Source organism: Triticum urartu, chromosome 5A (genome assembly GCF_056163025.1).
Source record: "Triticum urartu cultivar PI428250 chromosome 5A, HENAU_Tu73, whole genome shotgun sequence".
Lineage (NCBI taxonomy): Eukaryota > Viridiplantae > Streptophyta > Magnoliopsida > Poales > Poaceae > Triticum > Triticum urartu.
In genome coordinates, this window is record NC_141877.1 from 172,692,654 (window position 1) to 172,715,629 (window position 22,976).

At 45.7% G+C, this 22,976-nt stretch overlaps 1 long non-coding RNA gene across 1 annotated transcript; it reads right to left on the reverse strand.

Moving 5' to 3' along the window:
• Positions 1-6,969: 6,969 nt before the first annotated feature.
• Positions 6,970-19,231, reverse strand: LOC147970708 (uncharacterized). Its single transcript, XR_015604254.1, has 3 exons — positions 18,849-19,231; positions 17,355-17,426; positions 6,970-7,227 (listed from the first exon to the last, which is right to left on the reverse strand). It is a non-coding gene; the product is annotated as an uncharacterized LOC147970708 (long non-coding RNA).
• Between the last annotated feature and the right edge of the window lie 3,745 nt (positions 19,232-22,976).

Consider the following 22,976-nt stretch of genomic DNA (forward strand, 5'->3'; position numbering starts at 1 on the left):
GAGGTTTGGTCATTAAAGATGGCGAGCTCGTACGGGGCCGGGGTGGACGAGAAGAAGTGGATCGACGGCGAGGACGCTGTAGCCGTGGCGGAGACAAATGATGAGGGCGGCACCGACGTTGCTCCCCGAGCTCGATCCAGTGGTGGAGACGATGAAGCAGACGACAGAGAACCTCATGGACATTGCGATGCAACGATGGGGAGTAGGTGGCTGCGGGATCGACGAAGGCTCGGTGACGACATCTCGGGCATGAGGTTCAAAGCATAAACGCGAGTGGGAGACGGGAATTCCGGGGGCTAGGGTTCGTTAACGAAGTCGGGGGAACACTTATACACCTCTAGGAGCGCTCGGATGAACGACATGAGGCAATCTGGGCGTGGACGGCGTGTGTGCGCCATGGCGCCCCTGCCTCTGCCTTCCTCCTATACCTGAAGAAAGAGAAGGCCCGTTGAGTGGGCTGGGTCGCACTATACCTATGGTTTGTATGTGAGCAGTCTTGTCTCTGGCCTTTTCTTTTCTTCTTCTGTTAAAGCTTTTAACTCTTGTTTTAGATTTATTTGAGGTACCAAATGAGTTTTGTTACTTGAGAAACTTTGCATGTAAATCAAACGCAGCAATATTAGATGGCACAAAATGTTTGGGGCCAAAAGGAATTGTCTAACTATTTTTAGAAATTGAAAAGGCCAATTTTAATTGCTGCTGGACCACTAAATTAATTCCCATGGGCATTTTGGAAATTTAGAAGAGGTTGGTTTCAACATGACAATGATCAAGGAAATTTATAGGATAAGGTGAACATTTTAGTTTTACTGCTCGAAGAAAATAATTTATTCGATATATTTGTTACTTGAAAAAGGCTTTGATTTTTGGACAAGTGGTAAGCTGCATAGTAATCTTGATGACATGGCAACCATTAGGGGGGTTACTGTAGCATGACATCGGGGTGTTACAAATCTCCTCCACTACAAGAAATCTCGTCCCGAGATTTATGAGGTGGAGTAAGGGGAAAGTTCTAGTTACGAAATTCTAACGAATCTTCTCGTTCTTGGTTGCTCTTCTCGAAGAGGTCGATCCATAGCATTGATGTCTTCATTCCTATGCCTGAATGCATCATGATGAAGTTCTCATCCTTCCTTCAGGATCTTCACCGTACTCACGGAAGGACAAGAGGGGAAAAGCTCTATAAGGATGGATTCTAACAAGACTGAGCATCAGACGGTTAACTCATGGAAGAAGCATAAGTATCCCTCGAGTTGAAACTTAAGAATATATTGAGAGCAAAGTAAGAAGGTATCATGAGAGTTTCAAACGGATAGGCAATCGTTCGATGTCTGAAACAATGTGCGGAAGGGGTCCAGAGCAACGAGATTGAGTATTGCGTCTATTACCAGAATAGATCAATCGGAAGGTGGCCCGTGAATTACACATGAGGCCACGTGCGAGGAATAACTTTGGAAACCGGGGGTGTACAGGAGAGTCAGGTTTCGATCATGTGGAGTTGTGGGTTATGGGCCCACCATGCGGTTTAAAGGTAGAAAGGGCGTTGAAATCTTTCACATTCATGATAGCAAGTCAGGTCAGAGAATAGCCTGTCAGTTATGTCGGTAACAACGTTGGTACCCAGGGCGAGGGATGAAGAGAACAATTCTCCAGCTCGTTGAATGAGGCGGACCAATAGGCAACGTTCCCGTCCATCGGTGGTTACCGGAATGTCATCAACTATAGTAACAGGGTCTTGCTGACAGAATTGTACACCGAGGTGTTTTCATAAGCAGGGAACTATTACTGTTTAGATCTCATAACCACAAGAAAGGTTAAACAAAACAATGGAAAAGAAAAGGTAATCATTAGATTAATCAGAACATTGGAAAGGAAAATGTGTTTACACACAACAATTGGGAGTATATCCTGCCCAAGGGGAAGCGGAGCAGGATATACATGATATGACAACAAGTTCAAAAGCATTTAGATAAAGGAGGCGAGGGAAGAATCATGATATTACCCATACAATGGTGTTTGGATAATAGATCAAGAAACATCCAACAATGTGCTTCCAATGCTCTTGTTGATATTCGGAATACCTCAGTCATGCTTCGAGGTAGCATTAACATGGTGTTACAAGTAGGGGTTGGAGTTGAAGATCACAAGAAATACACGCGGAACAATTGCAGGAATAGGAAGGATTCCAAGGTGTAACCAAGACATGATCAAACATGTGTTGGAAAGAAGACAAGGGGGGTTGTCGATGATAACACAAGGATGGTATTTCTTATCACGAATTCGATTGATATGCTGGAAGAGCTCAGAATGTTGACGAGAATGACACAATTATTGAGAGATTTCAAGAAGATGTAATCGATCTGCGATGACATCAAGTCAAAGGAATGATGAAGCGAAAAGTTATTGGAACCATGGGTACAACACAAACTCGAAGTCAAGCTTGTTGTTCAAGGCGAAAAATGATAAGATAATGAAGATCGATGTAAGCTTAGCTCATTGTCGGAAGTTTCTCCAGGCATAAGGACTAGGTAGCACAGTTAAAAGTTGACACGATAAAAATATAGTCGATCCGGCTAGGAATGATGTGATGGGGTATCATTCCAGGAGAATTCACAAGAGGTAGTGTAATGACACAATATCCTTTAGATAACAAGGGGCAATACTCGATCTAGATCAGAATAGAGGTTGGACAGATGAAATGATCTGCAGAAGACAAGTATTTAACTTGTCCGGGAAATGGAATCAACGAGAAAATATGGTTGGAACCATGATTGCAAAGAATCAATTTACAACTGCAAGATGAGCTTATACCAAGGGAACATTTGATTATAAGAGAAGCTTCCATGATAAGATCTAGATCATGTATATGGGCGTGAACACAAAGTTCAAGGTTGACTCCCACTTCTTCAATGCATAACCTTTCATTCACTCCTCGTTTTTGAAGAATTTGTAGTGCGAAAGATTTATCTGGTGAAGCTCCAGAAGATTATGACTCCCATCTCTTTCGAGTTCACGCGGATTAGGGAAGGCATAGGTTCAACCCGTAGGGGTATCTTAGGCACATATACCACTAACTTCTAGAGCATACAACATCAGCTCAATAGCAGGGCATGTTTGACAATAAGCAGAGGATACAATTTACCAATGGCCATATGTATCAGGGGAAGAGCGCACGAGATTTTGAATATGAAGGACATTGTCGGATAATAATCCAACAAAGGATTCAGCGGTCCTCAATGGATATGATATGAGTATCAGTACTCAATCAGAAGCAGGAAAGAATGCAAAGGCATCAGATTATAGAAACAACAAAATAATTCGGTGCTTGATGTAACATCCCAAATTTTCAATTTGGAATGTTATACACTAGATCATCATTGCATATCATATTTATTGCATTTTGGTTGATCCTAGAAATTTTTCGCAACTCAAGGACCCTCGGAGAGAGTTGGGTATTTCGTTATTTTCATATTTGAGTTGTCTCAAATTTTGAAAATAGGATCTTTTGATTTTATTTATTTTATCTTCAGTTATTTCTATTACAAAAAAATTATGAGAGAGGGAATAAAATGACTTTCCCAAAATAAAGAAATATTGAGGATTTAATAAAAAAATCATTTAAGATTTTATTTGGTTTATTTGCTATTTTATTTGAATTTAGGAAAAATGCGTGTTTTTCAAAATTGCATTTAGGCCCCAAATAAATGTTCATCCTGTGCGGCTTGATTTTAGAAGCCGGGAAAAATTTTATTTCCGGATTTTTGGAGTCCGTTTAGTAGTCCTTTTGTTTTTTTTTCCGAGCATAAGTTTTTTTTAAAAAATGTTCGAACCGACCTACAGGCCGTGCTAGGCCCGGACTCCTCCAGGCCTCAACCTTTATAAGCCGCCGGCCCACCCCGGGCCGAACCCTAGCCGCCCGCCCGCCTCGAGCCCCACGCCCGCGCCGTCGCCAACTTTCGCCGCCGCCCGCCTCGAGCCCCGCGCCCGCGCCGCCGCCGCCTTTCGCCGCCGCGCCCGACGCCGCCGCCCCGCACCCGTGCCGCCCCGCCGGACCCCGCCGCCGCCTCGCCGGAGCCGCCGCCGCCCGTCTCGCCGCCGAGTCACCGAGGTTGACCCGCCGGTTTCGTTTGGTTTTTGTCAGTTTTCGTTCGGTTTTTTTAGTTTCGTATTTCTAGATTAGTTTTTTTCGGTTTAGGCTAATTAGCGAGCGTTCGCTCGTTCGTTCGTTTTAACGAACACGTTCTTCGTTTAGATTTAGTTAACGAACGTTCGTTCGTTAAACTGTTCATCATTTTTCTTTTTCTTGGATTAAATCCGCGATTTTTCTAATCGTGATTTCTGATCCGATTTTCGTTTTAGTCTAACTTTTCGCTCGTTTATCGGAATCAGGCGATTCAAGCGCCTGGAGTTTCGTTTCGAAACCCTCTTTCCGTTTAGCCAACTTAAACAAGTTTTTGCCACTGTAAAAATTGCCTTAGATCCAGAATATTAAATGAAGCCTGTTTCTTTTGCCGTTTGTCTTTCGTTGCTTTGTTCGATTTGAATTCTTTTTGCCAACCAGAGTTCTTAAGTTGAACTTTCCAGTTAGATCTCTTACTTGAGTTTTACCTGTGCATTAGTTTCGTACTTATTGTATGCTTTTTTGTTTGCAATAGAGTACCCGGAGTGCGCCGCTTGCTACTTCGAATCGCTAGGTTTCTCGGACCATCAGCAAGGCAAGTAACACTTTGATCATGTTTTCCCCTCTACCCAGTTTTATTGCATTAGATCAATCCTTACACATTGCATGATTAGGATCTAATTAAATTGTGGGTTTGGGAAGTAGTTGAGGTAGTACCTATTACCTGTTTATTATCAAACCTTTGGGAGTTACTTCTACGTTTGCTTATTATGACATGCTATGCTAGTAGACGTGGATTGGGTGAGTGTATCCATGACAGATGTGAGAATGTTAATTAATGGTTTATTTAGGTGGCAACTTAAACACACATCTGGGTGGATTGAGGTACCTGGGTATTCCAGGATTGCCTGTTTTCTTTATGGACCGCCACCCAGGCTCAAAGGGATCATGAGATTATTCATGCTAGAAACTTCCGTGTGCAGCCACAAGCTATTATGGGCTCTAGAATAGTTGACTAAGTCGTGCGAACTCTTACAGTGGTAGACTAGCAGATGTAGGGGACGTAGGTGGTACGGTCTACCCATCGTAAGGTGCTAGCGCTTCTGAAAGACTATGTCTCGGTCATCCGTTTCTCAAACACCATGTAGTGCGAGAAATCCAACGGAGGAGATCGAGTCTTGTGGGGAAAAGTGTGCAAACCTCTGCAGAGTGTATAAACTAATCATGGTTAGCCGTGTCCCCGGTTATGGACATCTTGAGTATCTAGTACCTGGATTATCATGTGAATCTCAACATGTTACTATAAATTAACTTTGATGGGTTTGTTTAATGATGATGCTTAATTGGGTTTAAGAATGCTATCAACCATTCTCAATGTTTAACAACCACCATGATAGTTAAATAAATTTATTCCTTTGTTGTAGGGAAAAATTGGCTTTATGCAAAACTGTAACCATAGAGCTTTCCACCAGCCAAATATGCATATAGAATAACTGTTTCATTCCATTACTCTCTATGTGTTACATTGCCAGCATATTCCATGTGCTGACCCGTTTCGGGCTGCAACGTTAATGTTGCAGACTTTTCAGACGATGAGTAAGGAGTTTTAGGTCGTGGTTCTATACTCAGTGATGTCGTTGGAGTTGATGGACTCACTTATCTTCCAAGCCTTCCGCTATTATCGTTATTAGATGGCCTTAAGCCTTATTTATTGTAATAAGTTCTCTATTGAGACACTCGATGTAATAAGTGTGTGATTGCTACTCTATTATAAATCCTTCAAGTACTGTGTGGTGTCAGCATTACTGATCCAGGGATGACACCGGAGCACATAGATTGGACCTTTTGAGGTCTGGTCGCTACACTTGAGTACAAAGGAATTATGATTTCAAGACGAAGGATCAGAAGCAGAGGCTCTGATCAAAAGATGAGTAAGTTGAATGGCATCTGAGCCATCTCATCTTGATTGGGCAAGAACCAGCTCATATCCAAATGGCATCTGAGCCGGAAGGATAATCCTAGGATTCGACTGATGATTGTGAACATTCGCAACTTATTGAATCAAGGGACTCAAAAATGATAGTGACAAATGATGCCAATAAGATTAGTATACTGATGGGATTAACCATAATGCAAGCAAGAATTTCAAGAACAACAGGCTGTTGAGGATTTTTCGATGACTTTGGTGAAACACATGAACAACGGAGAAAGAACAGATACTCGGTAAGTGCGAGGAATTATCTGTACGGGGTATTCATGTGGCAAGAACTCCAAGGCAATAGGCACAAAGTATTCTCAGAATAATAGAGATAATTTCTGGGTATCTTGTAATAACAAGATCAACGGGGAATGATTGTATGAATGGCAAGTGTACGTGGTTATCCATAGCGATTTATCGATGGAAATGAATTGCAAAAACGATGGCACATAGTCTCGAGAGCACATCATAGGGTGTCTTTGGAATCTTCTAGTGCAGCAGACGGTCATCGGTAATAAGGGGCTCTCCGGGTGCAAGTGATCACGAGATCCTAATGTTAGAGTTAGCAAAATTCATTTAACCTGAATAGAAGAGAGATCAGAGTCCTAGAGTATAGACGAGGAGTAAAAGATCCTAATACCACCCAATGGCAACGAGGGGCCGTAAGCCACACAGCCATGTTAGTAAAACAGTTTTCACTGACTAGACTCAACTTCGGCCAAGGAGTTTGAAAGGGGGATTCCTATAGGCAGTCAGCTCTGATACCAACTTGCGACGCCCTTGATTCAATCATACACGCAAATGTGTACGATCAAGATCAAGGACTCACGAGAAGATATCACAACACAACTCTAGACACAAATTAAAATAATAGAAGCTTTATATTACAAGCCAGGGACCTCGAGGGCACGAATACATAAGCTCGAATACACAAGAGTCAGCGGAAGCAACAATATCTGAGTACAGACATAAGTTAAACAAGTCTGCCTTAAGAAGGCTAGCAAAAAAGCAACAATGATCGAAAAGGCAAGGCCTCCTGCATGGGAGCCTCCTAACTACTCCTGGTCGTCGGCGGTCTCCACGTAGTAGTAGGCATCGATGGTGGCATCTGGCTCCTGGGATCCGACATCTAGTTGCATCAACCGGAAAGAAGAAGAAAGGGGGAAAAGGGGTAGCAAAGCAACCGTGAGTACTCATCCAAAGTACTCGCAAGCAAGGATCTACACTACATATGCATTTGTATCAATGAAATGGGTTGTATCTGTGGACTGAACTGCAGAATGCCACAATAGAGGGGAGAGCCTGGTCCTATAGAATACTAGCATCTTCAGCGGTCTTGCAACATTAGAAGAGTGAAGAGTAGCATCAAGTAAAGTAGTAGTAGTGTTATCAACCTCGGCCAGAGATCCTTTCTCGACTCTGTGCGAGAAAGCATCCCAGTGTTGGGAATATGCCCTAGAGGCAATAATTAAATGGTTATTATTGTATTTCCTTGTTCATGATAATTGTCTATTGTTCATCCTATAATTGTATTAACCGGAAACCGTAATACATGTGTGAATACATAGACCACAACATGTCCCTAGTAAGCCTCTAGTTGACTAGCTAGTTGATCAATAGATGGTCATGGTTTCCTGACCATAGACATTGGATGTCATTGATAACGGGATCACATCATTACGAGAATGATGTGATGGACAAGACCCAATCCTAAGCCTAGCACAAGATCGTATAGTTCGTCTGCTAAAGCTTTTCTAATGTCAAGTATCATTTCCTTAGACCATGAGATTGTGCAACTCCCGGATACCATAGGAATGCTTTGGGTGTACCAAACGCCACAACGTAACTAGGTGGCTATAAAGGTGCACTACGGGTATCTCCGAAAGTGTCTGTTGGGTTGGCACGAATCGAGACTGGGATTTGTCACTCCGTGTAAACAAAGAGGTATCTCTGGGCCCACTCGGTAGGACATCATCATAATGTGCGCAATGTGACAAAGGAGTTGATCACGGGATGATGTGTTACGAAACGAGTAAAGAGACTTGCCGGTAACGAGATTGAACAAGGTATAGGGATACCAACGATCGAATCTTGGGCAAGTACTATACCGGTAGACAAAGGGAATTGTATACGGGATTGACTGAATCCCTGACATCGTGGTTCATACGATGAGATCATCATGGAACATGTGGTAGCCAACATGGGTATCCAGATCCCGCTGTTGGTTATTGACCAGAGAGATGTATCGGTCATGTCTGCATTATTCCCGAGCCCGTAGGTTCTACACACTTAAGGTTCGATGACGCTAGGGTTATAGGGAAAGCATGTACGCGGTTACCTAATGTTGTTCAGAGTCCCGGATGAGATCCCAGACGTCACAAGGAGTTCCAGAATAGTCCGAAGGTGAATATTGATATATTGGACGAAGGGTTTTGGGTCCAGAAGTGTTCCGGAGGTACCGGGTGATGACCAGCATGACCGAAAGGTGTTTCGGGAGCCCCAGCAAGTGTTGGGGGGCTTCATGTGCCAAGGGAAGGGGGCAAACCAGCCCACTAAGGGGCTGTGCGCCCCCCTCACCTATTCCCACATGACGAGGGGGTTTGGGGCGCCCCATCTAAGGTTCCCACCTCCTGGCTTGGGGGCCAAGTCACCCAAAGGGGAGATCCCATCTGCCCTGGCCGCCGCCCCCCCTAGGGGAAACCCTAGGGCGCCTCCCCTTGCCCTTGCCCCTATATATAGTGGAGGTTTTGGGGCTGCACAACACACGAGTCTCTCTCTCCCAAGGCGCGGCCCTACCTCTCTCCCTCCTCGTCTCTCGTAGTGCTTGGCGAAGTTCTGCTAGAGTATCGCGCTCCTCCACCACCACCACGCCGTCGTGCTGCTGCTGGACGGATTCTTCCCCAACCTCTCCCTCTCTCCTTGCTGGATCAAGGCATGGAAGACGTCACTGCGCTGCACGTGTGTTGAACGCGGAGGCACCGTTGTTCGACTCTTAGATCGGAATCGACCGCGATCTGAATCGCTACGAGTACGACTACCTCATCTGTGTTCTAGTAATGCTTCCGCTTAGCGATTTACAAGGGTATGTAGATGCACTCCCCTTCCCCTTGTTGCTAGATTACTCCATAGATTTATCTTGGTGATGCGTAGAAAATTTTAAATTTCTGCTATGATACCCAACAGTGGCATCATGAGCTAGGTCTATGCATAGTTTCTATGCACGAATAGAACACAAGTTGTTGTGGGCATCAATTTTGTCAATTTACTTGTCGTTACTAGTCTTATCTTGATTCGGCGGCATCATGGGATGAAGCGGCCCGGACCGACCTTACACGTACTCTTACGTGAGACAGGTTCCACCGAATGACATGCACTAGTTGCATAAGGTGGCTAGCGGGTGTGTGTCTCTCCCACTTTAGTCGGATCGGATTCGATGAAAAGGGTCCTTGTGAAGGGTAAATAGGAATTGTCATATCACCATTGTGGTTTTGCGTAGGTAAGAAACGTTCTTCCTAGAAACCCATAGCAGCCACGTAAAACATGCAACATTAATTAGAGGACGTCTAACTTGTTTTTGCAGGGTATGCTATGTGATGTGATATGGCCAAAAGGATGTGATGAATGATATATGTGATGTATGAGATTGATCATGTTCTTGTAATAGGAATCACGACTTGCATGTCGATGAGTATGAAAACCAGCAGGAGCCATAGGAGTTGTCTTAATTTATTTATGACCTGCGTGTCAATGAAAACGCCATGTAATTACTTTACTTTATTGCTAACTGTTAGCCATAGTAGTAGAAGTAATAGTTGGCGAGGCAACTTCATGAAGACACGATGATGGAGATCATGGTGTCTGTCATGCCGGTGACGATGGTGTTCATGCCGCGCCTCGAAGATGGAGATCAAAGGCGCAAGATGATATTGGCCATATCATGTCACTTTATGATTTGCATGTGATGTTTGTCATGTTTACATCTTATTTTCTTAGAATGACAGTAGCATAAATAAGATGATCCCTCACTAAAATTTCAAGAAAGTGTTCCCCCTAACTGTGCACCGTTGCTAAGGTCCGTTGTTCCGAAGCACCACGTGATGATCGGGTGTGATAGGTTCTAACATTCGCATACAACGGGTGTAAGCCAGATTTACACACGCAATACACTTAGGTTAACTTGACGAGCCTAGCATGTATAGACATGGCCTCGGAACACGGAAGACCAAAAGGTCGAACATGAGTCGTATAGTGGCTACGATCAACATGAAGATGTTCACCGATGATGACTAGTCCGTCTCACGTGATGTTCGGACACGGCCTAGTTGACTCGGATCATGTATCACTTAGATGACTAGAGGGATGTCTATCTAAGTGGGAGTTCATTGAATAATTTGATTAGATGAACTTAATTATCATGAACATAGTTAAAAGGTCTTTGCAAATTATGTCGTAGCTCACACTTTGGTTCTACTGTTTTAGATATGTTCCTAGAGAAAATTCAGTTGAGAGTTGACAGTAGCAATTATGCGGACTGGGTCCGTGAACTGAGGATTGTCCTCATTGCTGCACAGAAGGGTTATGTCCTTAATGCACCGCTTAGTGTGTTGAACCTCTAGCATCGTCTGTAGATGTTTGGAAACATCTGACATACACATTTTGATGACTACGTGATAGTTCAGCACGTAATACTAACGGTTTAGAATTGTGGCACCAAAGACGTTTTTGAAACGTCGCAGAACATATGAGATGTTCCAAAGACTGAAATTGGAATTTCAGACTAGTGCCCACGTCAAGAGGTATGAGACCTCTGACAAGTTTCTTAAGCCTGCAAACTAAGGGAGAAAAACTCAATCGTTGAGCATGTGCTCAGATTGTCTGAGTACTGCAATCGCTTGAATCGAGTGGGAGTTAATCTTCCAGATGAGATAGTGATGGTTCTCCATAGTCATTGCCACCAAGCTATTGGAGCTTCGTGATGAACTATAACATATCAGGGATAGAGATGATGATCCTTGAGCAACTCGCGATGTTTGACACCGCGAAAGTAGAAATCAAGTAGGAGCATCAATTGTTGATGGTTAAACCACTAGTTTCAAGAAGGGCAAGGGAAAGACGGGATACTTCATGAGACGGCAAATCAGTTGCTGCTCTAGTGAAGAAACCCAAGGTTGAACCAAACCTGAGACTAAGTGCTTCTATAATGAGGGGAACGGTCACTGAAGCAGAACTACCCTAGATACTTGGTAGATGAGAAGGCTGGCAAGGTCGACAGAAGTATTTTGGATATACGTCATATTATTGTGTACTTTACTAGTACTCCTAGTAGCACCAGGGTAATAAATACCGGTTCGGTTGCTAAGCGTTAGTAACTCGAAATAAAAGGCTGCGAAGACTAGATAAAGGTGAGATGACGATATGTGTTGGAAGTGTTTCCAAGATTGATGTGATCAAACATCGCACGCTCCCTCTACCATCGGATTGGTGTTAAACCGAAATAATTGTTATTTGGTGTTTGCGTTGAGCATAGACATGATTGTATTATGTTTATCGCCACACGGTTATTCATTTAAGGAGAATAATGGTTACTCTGTTTATTTGAATAATACCTTCAATGGTCTTGCACCTAAAATGAATGGTTTATTGAATCTCGATCGTAGTGATACACATGTTCATGCCAAAAGATATAATATAGTATCACATACTTGTGGCACTGCCATTTGAGTCATGTTGGTATAAAACGCATGAAGAAGCTCCATGTTGATGGATCTTTGGACTCACTCGTTTTTGAAAAGATTGAGACATGCGAACCATGTCTATTGGTAGATATGCATGAAGAAAATCCATGCAGATGGATCGTTTGGACTCACTTGATTTTTGAATCACTTGAGACATGAAAATCATACCACATGGGCAAGATGACTGAAAGGCCTTGTTTTCAGTAAGATGGAACAAGAAAGCAACTTGTTGGAAGTAATACATTTTGATGTGTGCAGTCCAATGAGTGCTCAGGCATGCAGTGTATATCATTATGTTCTTACTTCACAGATGATTTGAGTAGATGCTGAGTATATTTACTTGATGAAACACAAGTCTGAATTATTGAAAAGGTTTAAGTAATTTCAGAGTGAAGTTGAAGATCGTCGTGACAAGATGATAAAATGTCTATGATATGATCATAGAGATGAATATCTGAGTTACGAGTTTGGCACACAATTAAGACATTGTGGAAATTGTTTCACAACTAATACCACCTGGACCACCATAGTGTGATGGTGTGTCCAAACATCACAACTGCACCCTATTGGATATGTTTCATACCATGATGTCTCTTATCGAATTACCACTATCGTTTATGGGTTAGGCATTAGAGACAACCGCACTCACTTTAAATAGGCACCACACAATTCTGTTGAGACGACACCGTATGAACTATGGTTTAGAGAAACCTAAGCTGTCGTTTCTTAAAAGTTTGGGGCTGCAATGCTTATGTGAAAAAGTTTTAGGCTGATAAGCTCGAACCCAAATCGGATAAATGCATCTTCATAGAATACCCAAAAATAGTTGGGTATACCTCCTATTTCAGATCCGGAAGCAAAAGTGATTTTTTCTAGAAACGGGTCCTTTCTCGAGGAAAAGTTTCTCTCGAAAGAATTGAGTGGGAGGATGGTGGAGACTTGATGAGGTTATTGAACCGTCACTTCAACTAGTGTGTAGCTGGGCACAGGAAGTTGTTCCTATGGCACCTACACCAATTGAAGTGGAAGATTATGATAGTGATCATGAAACTTCGGATCAAGTCACTACCAAACCTCATAGGTCGACAAGGATGTGTACTACTTCAGAGTGGTACGTAATCCTGTCTTGGAAGTCATGTTGCTAGACAACAATGAACCTACGAGCTATGGAGAAGCGATGGTGGGACCGGATTCCGACGAATAGCTCGAGGCCATAAAATCTGAGAGAGGATCCATGTATAAAAAAGTATAGACTTTGAAAGAACTACTTGATGGTCGTAAGGTTTTTAGGTGCAGATGGATTTTAAAAGGAAGACAGACAATGATGGTAAGTGTCACCATTAAGAAAGCTCGACTTGTCGTTAAGATGTTTCCCGACAAGTTCAAGGAGTTGACTACGATGAGACTTTCTCACTCGTAGCGATGCTAAGAGTCTGTTGGAATTATGTTAGCAGTTACTGCATTATTTATGAAATCTTGCAAATAGGATGTCAAAACATTGTTTCCTCGACATTTTTCTTGAGGAAAGGTTGTATGTGATACAACCAGAAGGTTTTGTGAATCCTGGAAGATGCTGACAAGTATGCAAAGCTCCAGCAACCCTTCTAAGGACTGGAGTAAGCATCTCGGAGTTGGAATGTACTCTTTGATGAGATGATCAAAGATTTTGGGTTTATACAAAGTTTATGAGAAACTTGTATTTCCAAAGAAGTGAGTGGGAGCACTATAGAATTTTTGATGAGTATATGTTGTTAACATATTGTTGATCAAAAATGATGTATAATTTCTGGAAAGCATGCAGGGTTATTTGAAAAGTGTTTTTCGATGGAAAACCTGGATTAAGCTACTTGAACATTGAGCATCAAGATCTATAAGGATAGATCAAAACGCTTAATAGTACTTTCAAATGAATACATACTGTGACAAGATTTTGAAGGAGTTCAAAATAGATCAGCAAAGAAGGAGTTCTTGGCTGTGTTACAAGGTGTGAGTATTGAGTAAGACTCAAGACCTGACCACGGCAGAAGAGAGAGAAAGGACTAAGGTCGTCCCCTATGCTTTAGACGTTGGCTCTATAGTATGATATGTTGTGTACCACACCTGAAGTGTGCCTTGCCATGAGTCAGTCAAGGGGTACAACAGTGATCCGGGAATGGATCATATCACAGCGGTCGAACTTATCCCTAGTAACTAGTGGACTAAGGAATTTTCTTGATTATGGAGGTAGTAAAAGAGTTCATCGTAAAGGGTTACGTCGATGCAAACTTTGACACTAATCCGGATGACTCTGAGGAGTAAATCGGATTTGTATAATAGAGAAGTTATTTGGAATGGCTCCAAGTAGCGCGTGGTAGCTGCATCTACAAGATGAGATAGAGATTTGTAAAGCACACATGGATCTGAAAGGTTGAGACCCATTGACTGATAAACCTCTCTCACAAGAAAGATAGGAACATACCCCATGGGTGTTGGATTCATTAAAATCACATAGTGATGTGAACTAGATTATTGACTCTAGTGCAAGTGGGAGACTATTGGGAATATGCCCTAGAGGCAATAATAAAATGGTTATTATTGTATTTCCTTGTTCATGATAATTGTCTATTGTTCATGCTATAATTGTATTAACCGGAAACTGTAATACATGTGTGAATACATAGACCACAACATGTCCCTAGTAAGCCTCTAGTTGACAAGCTCGTTGATCAATAGATGTTCATGGTTTCCTGACCATGGACATTGGATGTCATTGATAACGGGATCACACCATTAGGAGAATGATGTGATGGACAAGACCCAATCCTAAGCCTAGCACAAGATCATATAGTTCGTCTGCTAAAGCTTTTCTAATGTCAAGTATCATTTCCTTAGACCATGAGATTGTGCAACTCCCGGATACCGTAGGAATGCTTTGGGTGTACCAAACGCCACAACGTAACTGGGTGGCTATAAAGGTGCACTACAGGTATCTCCGAAAGTGTCTGTTGGGTTGGCACGAATCGAGACTGGGATTTGTCACTCCGTGTAAACAGAGAGGTATCTCTGGGGCCACTCGGTAGGACATCATCATAATGTGCACAATGTGACCAAGGAGTTGATCACGGGTTGATGTGTTACGGAACGAGTAAAGAGACTTGCCGGTAACGAGATTGAACAAGGTATCGGGATACCGGCGATCGAATCTCGGGCAAGTACTATACCGGTAGACAAAGGGAAATGTATACGGGATTGACTGAATCCTTGACATCGTGGTTCATCCGATGAGGTCATCATGGAACATGTGCGCGCCAACATGGGTATCCACATCCCGCTGTTGGTTATTGACCAGAGAGATGTCTCGGTCATGTCTGCATTATTCCCGAGCCCGTAGGGTCCACACACTTAAGGTTCGATGACGCTAGGGTTATAGGGAAAGTATGTACGCGGTTACCGAATGTTGTTCGGAGTCCCGGATGAGATCTCGGACGTCACGAGGAGTTCCGGAATGGTCTGGAGGTGAAGATTAATATATTGGACGAAGGGTTTTGGAGTCCGGAAGTGTTCCGGAGGTACCGGGTGATGACCAGCATGACCGAAAGGTGTTTCGGGAGCCCTGGCAAGTGTTGGGGGGCTTCATGGGCCAAGGGAAGGGGGAAAACCAGCCCACTAAGGGGTTGTGCGCGCCCCTCACCTATTCCCACGTGACCATGGGGTTTGGGGCGCCCCATCTAGGGTTCTCACCTCCTGGCTTGGGGGCCAAGTCACCCAAAGGGGAGATCCCATCTGCCCTGGCCGCCGCCCCCCCTAGGGGAAACCCTAGGGCGCCTCCCCTTGCCCTTTCCCCTATATATAGTTTAGGTTTTGGGGCTGCACAACACACGAGTCTCTCTCTCCCAAGGCGTGGCCTTACCTCTCTCCCTCCTCGTCTCTCGTAGTGCTTGGCGAAGCCCTGCTAGAGTACCGCGCTCCTCCACCACCACCACGCCGTCGTGCTGCTGCTGGACGGAGTCTTCCCCAACCTCTCCCTCTCTCCTTGCAGGATCAAGGCATGGGAGACGTCATCGGGCTGCACGTGTGTTGAATGCGGAGGCGCCGTTGTTCGGTGCTTAGATCGGAATCGACCGCGATTTGAATCGCTATGAGTACGACTACCTCATCCATGTTCTAGTAACGCTTCCGCTTAGCGATCTACAAGGGTATGTAGATGCATTCCCCTTCCCCTCGTTGCTAGATTACTCCATAGATTGATCTTTGTGATGCGTAGAAAATTTTAAATTTCTGCTATGATCCCCAACACCCAGAGCCATACTATCCATTTCTCATCTCAAGTATCCAGTTCTAGTTGTATCGATCAAGATACAACTCCAAGTGTTCGTTACCATAGGACAGTCTATCGATAGATGTTTTCTTCCCTGCAGGGGTGCACCAACTTACCCACCATGCTCGATTAACTCCGGCCAGACATGCCTTCCTGGGTCATGCCCGGCCTCGGCCAAACAATACGCCGCAACCCGACCTAGGCTTAATAGAGAGGTCAGCACGCCGGACTAAACCTATGCCCCCAGGGGTCATGCGCATCTCCCCAGGAACTCCTGTACGTTGCGTACGCGGCCTATGAGCAGACCTAGCTACCTCCTTCAAAAAGGCAGGTGCTTACCAGTCCAACCCGGCGTGCGCCGCTCAGTCGCTGACGTCTAGTAAGCTTCGGCTGATGCATACGACGGAGAACGCCCATACTATGCCCACGTGATGGTCAGTGCTATCAGGCCAGAGGCCCCTCGGATCAAATATCAAAATCGTAGTGGATTAGGAATGCACGGTAACAAGCAGGTACTCATGAAAGATGTGACCCCGTTGCCCCGTCTCAAGGACTTGCGGCAAGGGCTAGGAATGCCCGGCCACGCCTCGTAATTATCTCGTGGGCACTCTCTAGGTCAACCCGTCTCCACATCACTCGTGGGTACACCTCAGGGTCGACCCACCTTTTCAAGTAACAGTTGTAAAGTCCAAGTATCCGTGTGTCCAAACATCAAGGGGAAAACCTGAGGAATCATCCCCGGTGAATTCCACTCGATGTAATCATCAAGGTGAATGTAAGAGGATCCACCCCCGAGGTTCAGACTTGAGGGGTTGCACGACAGAGCCGTATCGGAAGTGGTTAAGGAGGAAATCACCCTCGATGACCATGACCGGATAGCTACACTACAGAGATCTCATCAGGAGTGATGTATGAGGTTCCACCCTCGGCACTCGACGGTAACTCTGCAGAGTCGAGCAACAAAAAGGGCGTGATGTGCTGTGAGGTGTCGGGCTCTGGTCGTCGATCACGTAGATCGAGTCGTCGATGATGAAGGAGGGGCAACAAGGACAAGGTGGGGGTTACTGATGGATCACTAACCAACCTATACTAAGCAGTTTAGGATAAGCAGGTAAGGTAACAATAAGCAGGTTACAAAAGCAGGTTATGCATCAGAATAGGAGCAAACAATAACAGTAGCAAAATCTAATGCAAGCATGAGAGAATGGAGGCAAGGAGGCTTGCCTGGTTTCTTTGACAAGGAGGGGTTGTCGTTAACGTAGTCGTACTCAGGGGCATCAGCATCGGTCTCGAGGTCTACCGGAGAAGAGGAGGGGGGGAGAAATAGTAAATACGGAGCACACAAGGCATCACAAAACATAATATGGCAATAAGCGGTGCTAGGGGTGACCTAACGCGGTAGTAGGTGATACCGGCAAAAAGGGGGGAAACGTCCGGGAAAGTATTCCCGGTGTTTCGCATTTTTGGACAAATGAACCGGAGGGGGAAAGTTGCAGGTTCGCAATGCTAGGTACATGTGGCGGACGAATGGACCTCTTATTCGGATTCGTCTCGTCGTTCTGAGCAACTTTGAGATATAAAACTTTTTCATCGGAGCTACTGATTATTTTATATGAATTTTCAAAGTTTAAACAATATTTTGAAATTATTATTAATTCGAATTAAAAGGGGAAAATTGCTATGTGCACCCAGCAAAGTGCACACAGCAGGGCCACCGGAGACTGACAATGGGTCGTCAACAGTCAACTGTAAGACTGTTGACTGGTCAAAACTGTAGATAGGGCCCAGGTGTCATTCACACATATCTTTCATTTTCTTTTTCAAGTGGATATCTAGAGGGGGGTCCACCTATCATTTGCACTATACCTAACCACTGATTAGACTAACTAGTAGGAGTACTAATTAGCTAACGGAGAGCCGGCCGGCCACCACACACACATAATACACACACGCACACAAAGTGCTAGGGATTAATTCTGTTTTCTGTTGGGAAAAGATAGCATTTTGTGATTTTCATAGGAATTAATCCATGCATCAAAATGATTTGGTCCAATGAAAACATTTGAACCATGTCAAGTGTACTACCTCCCCATAATTTTTTTGTCCTGTTAGTAGTTCTTTAGCCGCAGTTTAGGGGCAGTCAAGGGGGTTACTCGATGTAAAAATTAAAAAGCTAGCAACGTCTACAGTAGCAAGCATCAGTACAGTAGAGCAGTAGCAAGCGGGCGGGGGCACTGCAGCAAGGAAGGCAAGGCCGTGCGCGAGGCGGACGGGCACGTACGCGCAGGCGCGGCCGGGGTGCTCCGGTGGGGCTGGCGAGCGGGAGACATGGTCGTGGTGAGCGGGGTGAGCGGGAGGGCGTCAGGTGAGCGCGGGGACGACAACAGAGGCGGCCACAGCGGTCTACGTGCGGGTGGCAGCGGGCGAGGCTGGAGCGGGGTTGTGTGCTCGCTGGTGGTGGTCGAGGGCGCGACGACGGTGGTCAGCGTGCAGGCTGGCGGCGAGAGGCCAGGTGGGGCGTGTGTGGGTGCTGGCGCAGGCAAGGGGTGGCCGAAGGGAGCATCTGGACAAGGCAAGGCGCAGTCAGGGGCGCGCTCACGCACGGAAGTAGAACTTCAGGCGTGACCTCGGGAGGACATGGGCGGCGGCTACATCGGCAGGAACTAGGGGGAAAGGCGGGGGGGGGGGGGGGGGGGGGGGGGGATCGGCGCTGCTCACCGCGGGACGGCTGATGGCGAGCTCGTACGGGGCCGGGGTGGACGACAAGAAGCGGATCGACGGTGAGGACGCGATAGTCGTGGCGAAGACAAATGATGAGGGCGACACCGGCGTTGCTCCCCGAGCTCGATCCAGTGGTGGAGACGATGAAGCAGACGACGGAGAACCTCATGGACATGGCGATGCAACGATGGGGAGTCGGTGGCCGTGGGATCGACGAAGGCGTGGTGACGACATCTCGGGCACGTGGTTCAGAGCATAAACGTGAGTGGGAGAGGGGAATTCCGGGGGCTAGGGTTCGTCAACGAAGTTGGGGGAACACTTATACACCTCTAGGAGTGCTCGGATGAACGACACAAGGCAATCCGGGCGTGGACGGCGTGTGTGTGCCATGGCGCCCCTGCCTCTGCCTTCCTCCTATACCTGAAGAAAGAGAAGGCCCGTTGAGTGGGCTGGGTCGCACTATACCTATGGGTTGTATGTGAGCGGTGTTGTCTCTGGACTTTTCTTTTCTTCTTATGTTAAAGCTTTTAGGTCTTGTTTTAGATTCATTTGAGGTACCAAATGAGTTTTGTTACTTGAGAAACTTTGCGCATAGATCAAACGCATCAATATTAGATGGCACAAAAAGTTTGGGGCCAAAAGGAATTGTCTAACTATTTTTAGAAATTGAAAAGGCCAATTTTTAATTGCTGCTGGACCACTAAATTAATTCCCATGGGCATTTTGGGAATTCAGAAGAGGTTGGTTTCAACATCACAATGATCAGGGAAATTTATAGGATAAGGTGAACATTTTAGTTTTACTGCTCGAAGAAAATAATTTATTCGACATATTTGTTACTTGAAAAAGGCTTCGTTTTTTGGACAAGTGGTAAGCTGCATAGTAATCTTGATGACATGGCAACCATTAGGGGGGTTACTGTAGCATGACATCGGGGGTGTTATAGAAGGAAGGAGAGGGAGAGGAAGTAGGAAAGGGGGTGAGGGAGTCCTGGATTAGGGGGTCTCCGGACAGCCGGACTATATCCTTTGGCCGGACTGTTCGACTATGAATATACAAGATTGAAGACTTTGTCCCGTGTCCGGATGGGAGTCTCCTTGGCGTGCATGGCAAGCTTGGCAATACGGATATGAAGATTTCCTCCCTTGTAACCGACTTTGTGTAACCCTAGCCCCCTCAAGTGTCTATATAAACCGGAGGGTTTAGTCCGTAGGACAATATACAAGCCTACCATAGGCTAGTGTGATGCCCCAAGACCGGAGGTTCAGAAGCCTTCCTTGTTTTCCGAGTTTCATCATGTGATTTGTTTTGATTGTTGCATTGCATCATGTCATCATGCCATCTTTTTCTCAAAGCTAACTAAAACTCACTTAAATAAATGGCATGGATCTTTCGTCCATTTAAACCAAGGGAATTCACATGGTGATTCTATTTATAACATATCCTCCTGATATTAGGGAGCTATTTTAAATATTCCATTTGTTGGAATTAACCGGAACACACTTGCAAAACAAATCTCGATGCCTTTGTTATCATAACTCTTGGCCTCTAACTTTGCTATTTATTCTTTCATCATATTACGAGGTTCCTCCAAAAATCCGAACATTTTTGGATACTCCTAAAACCACATCCTAGTTCAAACCTATTTGAATTTAATTCAAATGAGTTTGAATTCTTATCGTTCGATCTGGCCATTTCTAATTTTCTCGGACCAAGCATTTTTTTGTGAGTTCGGGAAAATTATCCCCATGCCCAAAATCTTTTCCATACCCTCTCTTTCTTTTCCTCTCTTTATTTTTTCTTTTCTGCTAAAGAGATATGAGGGAGAGAGAGAAGCCCGGCTGGTCACTTGGACCTCATTGCCAGGCCGGCCTGCTTCCCTACTATCCCACCTTGGCCCAACCCACCTAACCCACTAACCCTAGACCGCACCCTAGCACCCCTAGCCCGATCCCCTCTTCCCTCGTACCCTTCCACCCAGCGCCGCCAGGGAGAGCGCTGCCCGATCCCATCCCCGTGCGCCTGAACTTCCCTCTCCTCTCGACCTCGCTCCCTTTCCCCGGTCCACCTCGCGCCGCCAGAAACAGAGAGCACGCGCTTGTGCCCGATCATCATCTCTCTCCCGCTCCTCGCTCTCGCACAGGGCCGCAGCGCCTCACGCCCGTCTGTCCAGCGCGGTCTTGCTCACAGGGACGAGCGAGAGCTCCTTGCACTTGATGCCATGGCTACCTTTGCGCGAGTCCCACCTGCGTCTCGCCCTGCCTCCGTTTGGCTCCCTCGCCGGAGGCCACCGCCGCGTCCCTGCCGGACATCGGCGACCCGGAGCACGGCGTCTCCGACCCCACCTCCTGCTGCGGGCCAGTTGCTGCTGGCATCCACCTGTTCACCCTTCCATCTTCCCCACGACGCCATCGCCTCCCTATCCGGCGACCTGCGCCCAGGCCGGCCCTCCTTCGCCCGGATCCTGCCGGACCAGCTTCCCGCGCCCTCTGACCTTCGCTGCTACCCGGCATGGTCACCTTCCTGCCTCCATGACTGTCCCCTCCGAGAGCTTGACAGGAACCACATCCCTCCACCCTGATGGCGCCCAAGGCCCCATGTTGCCATGGCCTTTGCTGATGTTAGCTGTTGCTCCACACGCCCCTGCTTGCTGCTTCGACTCCCTACCCGAGCTCCATTTTTCATCATGGACGTGAGGTAGCTGCTGAACCTCGCCATGGTTCTGTCCAATGCCACAAGTCAGACGCCAGGAGCACGACAAGTTCGACTACCCGTAATAGCAAGTACCACTACGGACGGAGACCTCGGACCCGTCAAGTACCCTTTCGATGTGCCAAGTTCCATGACGGCGCATAAGTTTCTTCTTGAACATGTTCGACTACAACGTGAACGAGTACCACGACGACCCTCGAAGAGCTCGGATCCGTCAAGTTCCACTACCGTCGCAAAAACCCGAGATGAAGTACCCCTACGGTTTGTCAAGACCGGCAAATCACAAAATCGTCCTGGATATCGTCAAGTACCACGACGACCCTCGAAGAGTTCGGGTTCGTCAAGTTCGACTACCGTGGCGTGAACCACTACTCCCACGACGATGTGTGTATCACTACCGTCGACCCTCCAAGACCCCGTGGACGTCAAGTTCCTCGCCGTGACCCCGAACATCTATGGAAACTTGTGTGACTAAGAAAGTGAATGACTGTCGTCGCCAAGGTCGCTAGTACCACTACCATCGACGAGGACCGATAGTACCACTACTTCCACTACCATCGCCACGAGAAGGACTACTTCCCACAACGAACCATGAATGACTACTTCCACTACGGCTGTCCTGAGAACATCTACTTCCTCTACATTGCACCGACCCCAAACCGTCTCGTTATGCACGCTTTAAAGGTATTACCATCGAGACGATGCCGTGGACCGTATGCATGTGTGATGTATGAGATGCTCGTGGTGGCACCGTGTCCGTAGTGTCTCTCGCTTCCATGCCATCAATTCGTGGGGACCCAGTTACCGGGATCACCCCACCATGTTTTGGACGCTCCCGCACACTTCCTTTTGCACCTGTATCTCCATGAGCTACCGGAACCGTTATGTTGCCCTGGCATCATTTTTTGGATTCGTTTTCGTGGCACCCCTTTCGTTTCCGCCACGATGACAAATGCTTCATAATATGCGCATGTCAACATTTTCATAAAATTGCATAAACTTGCACATGTCATCCGCATCATGATAATAACATTTAAAATGTTAAAGTTTGTTCTTTCTTTAAATTGCTAATGCATATGGGGATTTACCAGAATTGTTGTTTGTTGTTCCGACCTCATTTAAACTTGCCTAATATGTTAATTTAATTATGCTTCACCTCTTGCCATGCTTAATAACATTTAATATTGTTGGGTACATAAATGGGAGAGAACTATATAATTGATGTGGTGTTTCGTCAATATGCAACTCGTTGCATATTGAGCTCCACTTAACTTGTAGTTTTGTTTGTGCACTTTGCCATGCCATGCTTCTTTAAACCGGACATGCATCATACTTGGTTGTGCATCATGCCATGCTTATGTGATGGTTGTTTACTATGATGTTTGCTTCTTTCCGGTGTTGCTTCCCCGGGTT